Below are 9512 nucleotides of genomic sequence, written 5' to 3'. Positions count from 1 at the left end.
TAGTTGATGCGGCTGCATCTCCCCTCTCCCCACTGGATGTTGAGTCCCGGCCAGGGCTTAACAAGCAACTGCCCTCTACCAGGGGTCTACCTGGAAGGGAGAAAGCAGAGGGGTTAGTGTTGTTAGTAATGTATCCCGCCCCCCCTGGCTTATTTGGGTATTTACGATGAAAATAGCTTAGTAGTCGTGCGGTGTGGATGTTTGGAGCCGCCGCCCAAGTAGCATTGGTGAATGGGTACCCCTTCCATTGTACTAAATATTGGACCTTTCCCCTAGGTAGTCTGGAGTCCAATGTTTTATCTATCACATAGTGATCCATGTGTAGTGGTCCTGGTGGATCCGGGAGGTCACTGATCCGTTCAGCTGCTACGGGTTTCAACAAGCTACTGTGGAAGACAGGGTGTATCAGGGGTGGCAGCTTTAATGCAACTGACACAGGGTTGATCACTCGGGTAATTTTAAACAGTCCCAGATATTTTGGACCCAGTTTTTTACTTGGCATTCTGAGCTTCAGGTATTTTGTGGACAGGTAAACTCGGTCCCCCACCTGAAATGGTTTATGGTCTGCCCTTTTCTTGTCTGCTTGCACTTTATATTCCTCTGCAGCCTTCTGTAAGTCTGTCTTTACTCTAGGCCACACCATGCGGATTCTTTCTGCCCACCCAGTCGGGGTTTCTATGCTTTGGGGTTCTGGGATCACCAGGAAGTCCATACCATATACCACCTGGAATGGGGAAATGCACCAGGCTTGTGGTGCATCGTGTTGTTATAGGGCACCTCCGCAAACGGTAGGAGGCTTGACCAATCTGATTGCTGGCATGACACGTAGCACCATAGGTAACATTCCACCATAGCATTGGCTCATTCGGCCGCTCCGTTGGTGCTGGGGTGGAACGCCGAACTGAGCCCTTCCGTTGAGCCGATCAACCACATGAACTTCCTCCAGTAAAGAGCTGTTGTCACTACCTGGTCTCCAGCCTCGCTACTTCCCGAACTTAACATTGGCGACGAAGGTGGGATCTCGAGGCTGAGGAGAACCAGAACCGAGCTGAAGCACGATAGACCCGAACCCAGCAAACCCAGGGCAGAAAAGCGGAGATGGCCAGTTACACTCCGCCCGCACCGCTTGACCCGCTAAAGAGAAATGGGGAAATATGACCCGTTTAAAGCTTCCTAGAAGCCAACGAACTGCACGGAGTTCCAGATAATCGAAAAGGGCTTATTTCCTAAGCCACTGTGGTCCGGAGGTCATTGATATCGGAAGCCCTGGCAGAGCTAACGCCGCTTGCAGTCGGTGTCGTGGCCAACTTTACAGACTTTACTAAAAACCACGCACCAACGCCGTCCAAATACGTGCGGCGGTTTGAATTGGAGAGCGAAGACAGATGGAGGCGAATCCATCGGTGACTACATGGCCGCCCTCAGAAAGCGTCCCAAGGACTGCGGATACGTGACCTAGACGCAGGTGCTCCTGAGCAACTCATCCGAGGTCAAAGACATCCGCTTTGCGCGACGGCTGCTAGCAAAGAGCAACCTAACGCTGGCCAACGCTCTGGACGGCCAGAGCACATGAAATGTCCTCCCAAGCGGCAGAGACACTGCAGAAGCCGGTCCCACAAAAGGCGGCGAAGGCAACTCCGGTGCACCAGGAGGAGGTTCAGACCGAATCCGACGGTGAAGATGAGGAAGGGTCTGCCGCCCGAGAAACGCGACAAAGGGGACCGAGACGAATGCGGAAGCTGGGGTCAACACCAGCGCCAACGCTGCAAATTTAAGGACGCGACATGTCGGCGGTGTGGGAAGAAAGGGCACCTAGCCCAAGTTTGTCGAGCGCCCAACCTTCCGCCGAAAATTCAAATCGGCCAATCAGAGCGCTGAATCGGCAAGGCGACCCAATTGGCTCAAACAAAAAGGCGCGGATTCCAACCAAACAACGGTGGTCATAGGCGCCTCCGACTCAAGTGGAGAAGAAGATCTTCACCAAGCCAAAAATAGAGGGAGTACGGTGCCGGCTTGAAGTAGACACGGATCAGCGATCACCATCATGTCCTGGGACACTTTGGCGAAGTCGCTGCCGTCCGTCATGCGCCACCTGCAAGCACAACGCCACGAGTCCACGACTACCAGGGAATCGCATCCTGTTCGAGGGACCACCTCCGTCCGAGTCGAGTACGGTCCACACAAGAAGACCCTGCCCATCACGATCGTCGAAGGAACTCTGCCCAGTCTGTTGGGACTAGACTGGTTTCGTGCCCTGGGCATGGGAGTGACTGGCATCTACAGAAGTGACTGTAACCTGAAAGACATTCTCTTTAACGAGTTCGAAGATGTCTTCAAGGACTGCCTGGGCAAGTACAAGGGGACCCCTATTTCCTTCAACTTAGACCCCCAGGTAGCCCCCATTAGGCTTAAGGCGAGGAGAGTCCCTTTTGCCCTAAAACCAAAAATCGATAAGGAGCTGGACAAGCTCATAAATCAGGGGATTCTGGTGCCAGTCGATCACGCAAAGTGGGAGACGCCAATCGTCACCCCAATAAAGTCGGACGGGTCAATTAGAATTTGCGCTGACTACAAGGCGACGCTTAACAAAACCTTACAGAAAGCGCTTACGGTTCCGTGGTGCAACACTTATTGCACTCTTTGGGGCAAGGGCAAGTCTTTATGGTTAGACTTGGCCCAAGCCTACCAGCAACTGCCCGTAGGCGCCCGCACAGCCAAGCCCAAGCGATTGTAACGCACAGGGGGCATTCAAGTGCACCCGATTGCAATTTGGGGTCAGTGTGGCACCAGGTTGTTCCAAAACCTAATGGAACGACTACTGCAGGGGCTCCCAGGGTAGTCCCTACTTTGATGACGTCCTAATTTTCAGGGAAAACGTGGAGGAATTGGGGAGCGTTTAAGGAAGGTTTTGGGATTTTCCGGACAGCGGATTAAAAGTCAAGGCAAACAAATGCCAGATAGGGTCGAATCGATTTCTTGGGCTACCGGATAGACAAGAAAGGAATTCACCCTACTGAGAGCAAGGTCAAGGCAATTAGGAAGGCTCCAGCGCCTAAAAATAAAGCAGAGCTGCAGGCATTCCTGGGGTTGGTGAATTTCTATGCGGTTTTTAAAGAACAAACCAACCGTTCCGGAACCGCTGCATAGGCTCTTAGGAAAAAATACTGTTTGGTCTTGGGGAAAGACAGAAAATAGGGCTTTCCAAGCAGTAAAGAACCTGCTCTCAAGTGATAGCCTGCTCATCCAATATCACAACTCACTACCCTAGTGTTGGTTTGCGATGCCTCCTTATGGGGTGGGGCTGTGCTCAGCCATAGACTTCAAACGCACAGAAGCCCCTATAGCTTTTATTCTAGAACGATGTCCTCCCCAGAGAGAAACTACAGCCAATTAGACAAAGAAGCACTAGCCATTGTGTCAGGGGTCAAAAATTCACAGTATGTCTTTGGGCGGAATTTTGAAATCGTGACTGACCACAGACCGCTACTAGGGATACTGGCTGGCGACCGCCAACGCCTGTGGCACTTTCGCCACGCTTGACCCGATGGACTATATTCTTAGCCGCCACTCGCATAAGCTGCAGCATCGACCAGGAAAAGAAGTGGGGCATGCAGGCGCGTTAAGCCGATGCCCACTACCAGGGGCGACCAAGACCCCACTCCGGGGCGCCCATCCTACTTATTGACTCTTTGGACTCTGGCCCAGTCACATCTAAGGAAGTGGCTCGGGCATCATACCGGGACATTGTGTTAAGGACTGTACTCGGTTGGGTACAGAGAGGGTGTCGCTGCGCCGGCAACGGTTCAAAGAATTTGTTAAAAACGAGATGAGCTCTCGGCTCAAGTGGGGTGCCTGTTATGGGGTGATCGTGTAATAATTCCTGATAAATTAAGGAAAGGTATTGGACCTCCTCCACGAGGTCACCCAGGGATCGTAAGGATGAAGGGTTAGCTAGAAGCTATGTGTGGTGGCCACTCATGGACGCAGAGATTGCTGAGAGGGTAGGGAAATGCCAGGCTTGCCAAGAGTCCAGACCTCTACCCCAACGGCCCCAGTCAGGAATGGGAAAAGCCCCAAGGGCCCTGGTCAAGAATCCACATTGATTTTGCTGGCCCTTTCCACGCCAAACGTTCCTAGTGGTGGTTGATGCATTCTCTAAATGGTTGGAGATCATATTCATGAAATCCACTACGGCCAAGCAGTAATCGCAACCCTGCGCCACCTATTTGCAACTCACGGGTTGCGGACACTCTGGTGTCGACAATGGGCCTCAATTCCACGGCAGCCCAGTTTGAAGAATACCTGGCAGAGGAGGGCATCCGACATGCCTCTCTGCGCCCTTCCACCCTCGTCCGAATGGCCTTGCAGAGCGTTCCGTCCGAGCGCTAAGGAGGCGTGTCCAGGCTCAAGCCAGGTGACTGGCAAACAAAGATAGACTTTTTCCTAGCCGTCAGCACAGAACCCCAACGGCCACGGAAAAAGCCCAGCCGAATTACTAATGGGACGGAAACTCCGGTGCCCACTTGACGTTGAATCCCATTACACGCAGAGGGTTACAAGGGGAACTAGAAAGACAAGGAAATGAGCATAGGCGACGGGTGTGGGCCCGTAACTATGGGGACGGCCCTGAGCATAGGCGACCGGGTGTGGGCCCGTAACTATGGGGACGGCCCTAGTTGGTTCGCAGGCCAAATAACAAAGATAACCGGGCCAAAATCGTACGTGGTAGAGCTACCAGACAACCGAGTGTGGAGGCGCCACATCTAGATCAGTTAAGGAAACGAATAACTGATCACACCGAACCAAATGAAACAAATCATGACCAATACCAATTTGAATTCACAGCTGACAATGACCCGGGGGAGGCGCAAGACTTAGCTGAGGTCCCAGAGTTCCAGCGACGCCATCAGGTTCCCGAGGGAAACAGCTGGGAAAGTTTCAGAAGTAATCCAAGGCCGGATGGCCAAGAAAAAGAGTCAGCCCATAATCCAGAGCCCGTTGGCTCAGAGAAAGAGCTGGGAGGAGAAAACAGCCCCTCCGACCAGCTCAAAACACCACCCAGAACTGAACCGCGCAGTTCAGAAAGAACTAGGAGACGCCCAGGTTATTTGCGTGACTACGTCGAAAAATAACATGTAAATAAATATGTAAATAGAGGCAAAGTGTTTTCTGGGAGGGGAGGAGTGTTATGTATTCATGTTTGTACCTTTAAATATTTGAGCGGGAAATCAGCACGTTGCTGATTGGCCAAACCTCAACAGAACTGTATAAAAGGAGAGGTTTTTCCCCCAGCCTGTTGCTGGGTTCACCCTATATTAAAGAGCTGTTGTCACTACCCTGGTCTCCAGCCTCGTTACTTCCCGAACTTAACACATAGGGTACAAATTTAACACTTAATGATAATCATAGGGTACAAATAAGCAATCAGGAAACAATATCAGTATAAATCAAAAGGATTACCAGCAACAAAGTTACAGTCATACTGGGACTACCGGTATATAGATGAGCTGAACTGAACAATGCAGGCCATTTCTCTGATATTGTTTCAAATGAAATTACAACTGGAGCTATATATGTATTACCATACTAATTGAAGACAGTTAATTTATGTCTTCACTGTTGCATAAAATTAAAAGGAATTCACCCAGTACCTCAAGCGTACCTCTGCTCATTTTTGTCATTCTGCCTGATAACAAGAGAGATCCTTTGCAACCAAAAATCTTGTAAATTATGAATAGGCAACTTGCAAGCCCAAAGATGTTCATCTCCATTCTTTTTCTGGTATAAATCATTGCAGAAAATTGATGGCCTGATTTCCACTACTTTAAATTGGGAGTTGAAACATATGCTTCTAAAAAGCAAAGAAACTTTCAAAAACTCTCATCATGGTCATCCCTGCCTTTTTGCAGTGCCCGTCTTCCAAAAATAACATAGCATTACAACCTTGGCATTAGAAAGATGTCCATTGCTGCTTTAGATAAATAATCAACCAACAAGTCACCTACTCTTGACTGGGTAGGAAATGGGAATGATCGCATCTAACACCATACAACCAGAGAGCAGCTATTAATTCTCTTTGTCCCTGGAAAGATATCATGGCAATATGATACAACTCTCCTCCCTCCCCCCACCCACACACATAAGAACTCTTAGCTCCACCTTTTGCCTTCCTCTGTCATACAAAAGCCAATGGATGGCTCCAACCTTGTCTTCCACTGGAAAGGACATGGATGAGAAAGAGGTTAGCTTGACCCTTACAGTGTTCAGTGTTCAGTAACTGCTAAGAAGCTGCTTTGCCTTTCCCTGCAGGAAATGTCTAACATTCCAAAGATGAATGCAGAGCCAAAGAGCAGTGGAGAGGAAACCAAGAGTAAATTGCCCCTTAACAAGAGTTGATGAAGGAGAAGCTGCCAGGGATCCAGCTCTTTTGCTCTCCCCCAATAGAACTCTCTGGTGTGATTGACAGCAGCCTGAGAAGACTCATCCATTGCTGTAGCACTAAGGACTACATTGAATAGATATATTACATATGAAGGTGGCCTGAGTTTATCTTTAAAGAGATAAGAATATTAAAAATAAAAATAAAAAATAAAACAACTTATACAATTTGCATTCTTCTTCTCTTTCTCCTTCTTGATATGTCTTAAGCAATGGCCAAAGACTTAGTGATGTTTTACAGTTACATTTCTCATTTTGTCCACCTATTTTTATGGAAAGTTGTGCTTATGTCAGTAACAGTAGTCCTCTCATTCATGGTTTAGATCCATAAGTCCCAAACTCCCAATCTGTATGCCCCAGTATCCCACAGCAAATTCACAGGGGGGCTTACAATATTTTAAATTTTCAAGGGAAATTCAGTGATACTTGACATCTGTCAAACCCTATGCAAACGACTAGTCTAGTATCAGTATTTCTTTTGAAAATGTAAAATCTCATCCAGTGGCCATGAGTTTGTTCTTTTGTTAAACCCACAGTTCCAAAACTGCTCTATTTCTACTATTCTTGCCTGCTTGATGTGACTGACACTTGCATTATTTAAATACATAAGCAATAATTTCAAGTATTGGGCAAATCAATTGCATAGCAGAACTTAATGGGTGGGTTGTTATATTTAACTTCAATTAACTTCAATTTGATTATAGATTTCACATCATATTGTCTGTAAAATGTTGGATTTGCAATATGTTACAGGTATTTTTCTTTCAATATGCTTCAGTATGAGAACTGCCACTTTTGATTCTCTATGGAAGGTGATTCAAAACACTTACATTGTTAAGAATTCTAGATCCATATGCATTTATTCCATGCAGTGCACCTTAAATGCTGGTGGCTCTTCTCAGGCAGACTAACCCTGGATGATGTTATAATAAATAAAATGTCTTGTATTCCTGTTCCATATTGCTTGAATATTACACCTTCCACAACACATGTGTTTGATTTTTCTTTAACCCTGTTTCCGAATTTGTACCCAGGTTCTGGATTGCTTCTTCATTCTGACTCTTTTGTTATTTTCTACCACTTAGTCCTTCAGTAATTCCAGATTTACATGTGACTGTTTCTTATGGTATATCCTGCATAACCTTACCTAACCATGTCTGTCATGTTGATAGATAAAATAGCTCATTTCTATAAGCAATCAAAGTCACTTACAGATAAGCATGAACAACTTCCTCTATATAGACATATGATGCTGAATATATGTCAGTTTATATATATAAACTCTTAAAATAACAAAGACAGGGGAACGAAGAAAAGCATGTACGATGGAACCACATATACCTCATGTGAAATCAGTTGTATCAAGATGGATTTAAACCCTGACTGTGTTTTTTTAAATTTCCCCATTCAGGATGTGATATGTGAATTATAAATTGGGGAAAAAGTTATTCAGCATCAGGAAATGAGAAAATTATGGATCCCCACAGTGGTTAGTAGACAGGTGACTCGTTTCCCAGAGCTGGCTCTTGGGTTGGCTCTTCGAAGGGCTGTTGCAATTCCTCACAGTGCCTTTTTGATACGGCTTTGCACTCTGTCCTTCTGTCCACTTTCTTCATCTTCTTTCCTTTCCTTGTTTTCCCTCCTAATGGTTTGTCTTCTTTCCCTTCACTCTCACCTCAGAGATGCGTATTCACATCATCTGGCTACTCGGATTGTCCAGATAATTCAGTCCATGACATTACCACATTTTCTTAGACTCCCCATTTTTTAACAGCTTTTGTGTTAGACCTGGAAGCCATCTTTCTACTTTTGTAGGCTTCAGGCCTGCCACAAATTCTACTGTGGGAAAATGGAAGGGGGGATAGTATACAGATAGAGTGAATAAGAAATGTAGTCAAGATAGAATTCTTTTAGGAAGTCAAGGCCATTGTGCCCTGCAGCTGTGCTGGGAAGAATGAGGAGGTATCTTCTGTTCCAGAGAGTACCTAATTGGTTCGTGTGATGGACATGTGGGTGAGGGGCAAGGACTTGAACTTTCTCTTGGGTGAGGAAAACCTGGAAGCTTCCCAGATGTGCCAATATGACATCTCTAATAAAATTTAGCTTTGAGGAACTTCAAGCCTCGGAGTTTGATTTTGTTGGGGGTGTCTTTCTCTGCCAGGCTTCCAGCAGTAGATTAGCAAAGTGCTATACATTCAACTAGCAGCAGCATCCTCCAGCAATTGCTAATAAGATTGGAGAAGCTGTACTTTTCGTCAGGGGTGTGTCCATTTCTTGGTAGCATGCTCTGATTATCCACTGCAACCCATGGAATCCTTCTGAAAAGGTTCTAATGTCTCAGGAAGGTATTGAGAAGAAAAGGGGACTAGATTCAGTCACCTCAGCCTTCCTTCTCTTCCCTAGATAAGGCTGGTGTAATCATGGGATTTTTATCTTCCTGGCAGCTTTCCTCTCTGCCTATACTATTTATGCAATGCATCATTCAACCATTTGTTCAGTGACTTGCGAACAAGGAAGACATACGATTGGTTCTTGGAATCCTGGCTATCATAGCTTCCCTGTGGTCACATTATCATGATTTCTGACATTCCCTGCCCTTTTCCCACAAGCAACATCAATGGTAAAGATGACTGGAAGTTGGAAGCTGTAGTCACACAATGACTACAAGTGGTGGAATTGCTGTCACTAAGTAATGCAATCATACAATGTTATGCTTTATGACTACATCAATTATCAATGGCAATTCCAATTGCCATCATAATTTGAGTACTGTAATCTTGGCATATCTCCAGTATGGCCATAAATATTACTATGGCTATAAAATGTGCTCACAAAAGAATTCCAATTAATAGCATTCCAACCATGGGAATATAACATTTCTTGTCCCATGTTTTTCTTGATGCGCTAACTTATATGCCTTAGGTCAGAAAAGGATGGACCAAATACATAAACATATACTACTTCTTGAATGATCAAATTGCCAAGATTCAATAGATCTGGCTCACACAGGTTTTCCTGTATTATCCTCCAGGGTCTCCAATGTGTTGTCGGTATCTTGATGTGAAGAGCTGAAT

The sequence above is a fragment of the Ahaetulla prasina genome, chromosome 1 (genome assembly GCF_028640845.1).
Source record: "Ahaetulla prasina isolate Xishuangbanna chromosome 1, ASM2864084v1, whole genome shotgun sequence".
Taxonomy (NCBI): Eukaryota; Metazoa; Chordata; class Lepidosauria; order Squamata; family Colubridae; genus Ahaetulla; species Ahaetulla prasina.
The sequence above is the reverse complement of the archived record's forward strand: the minus strand, read 5'-3'. Positions refer to the sequence as shown.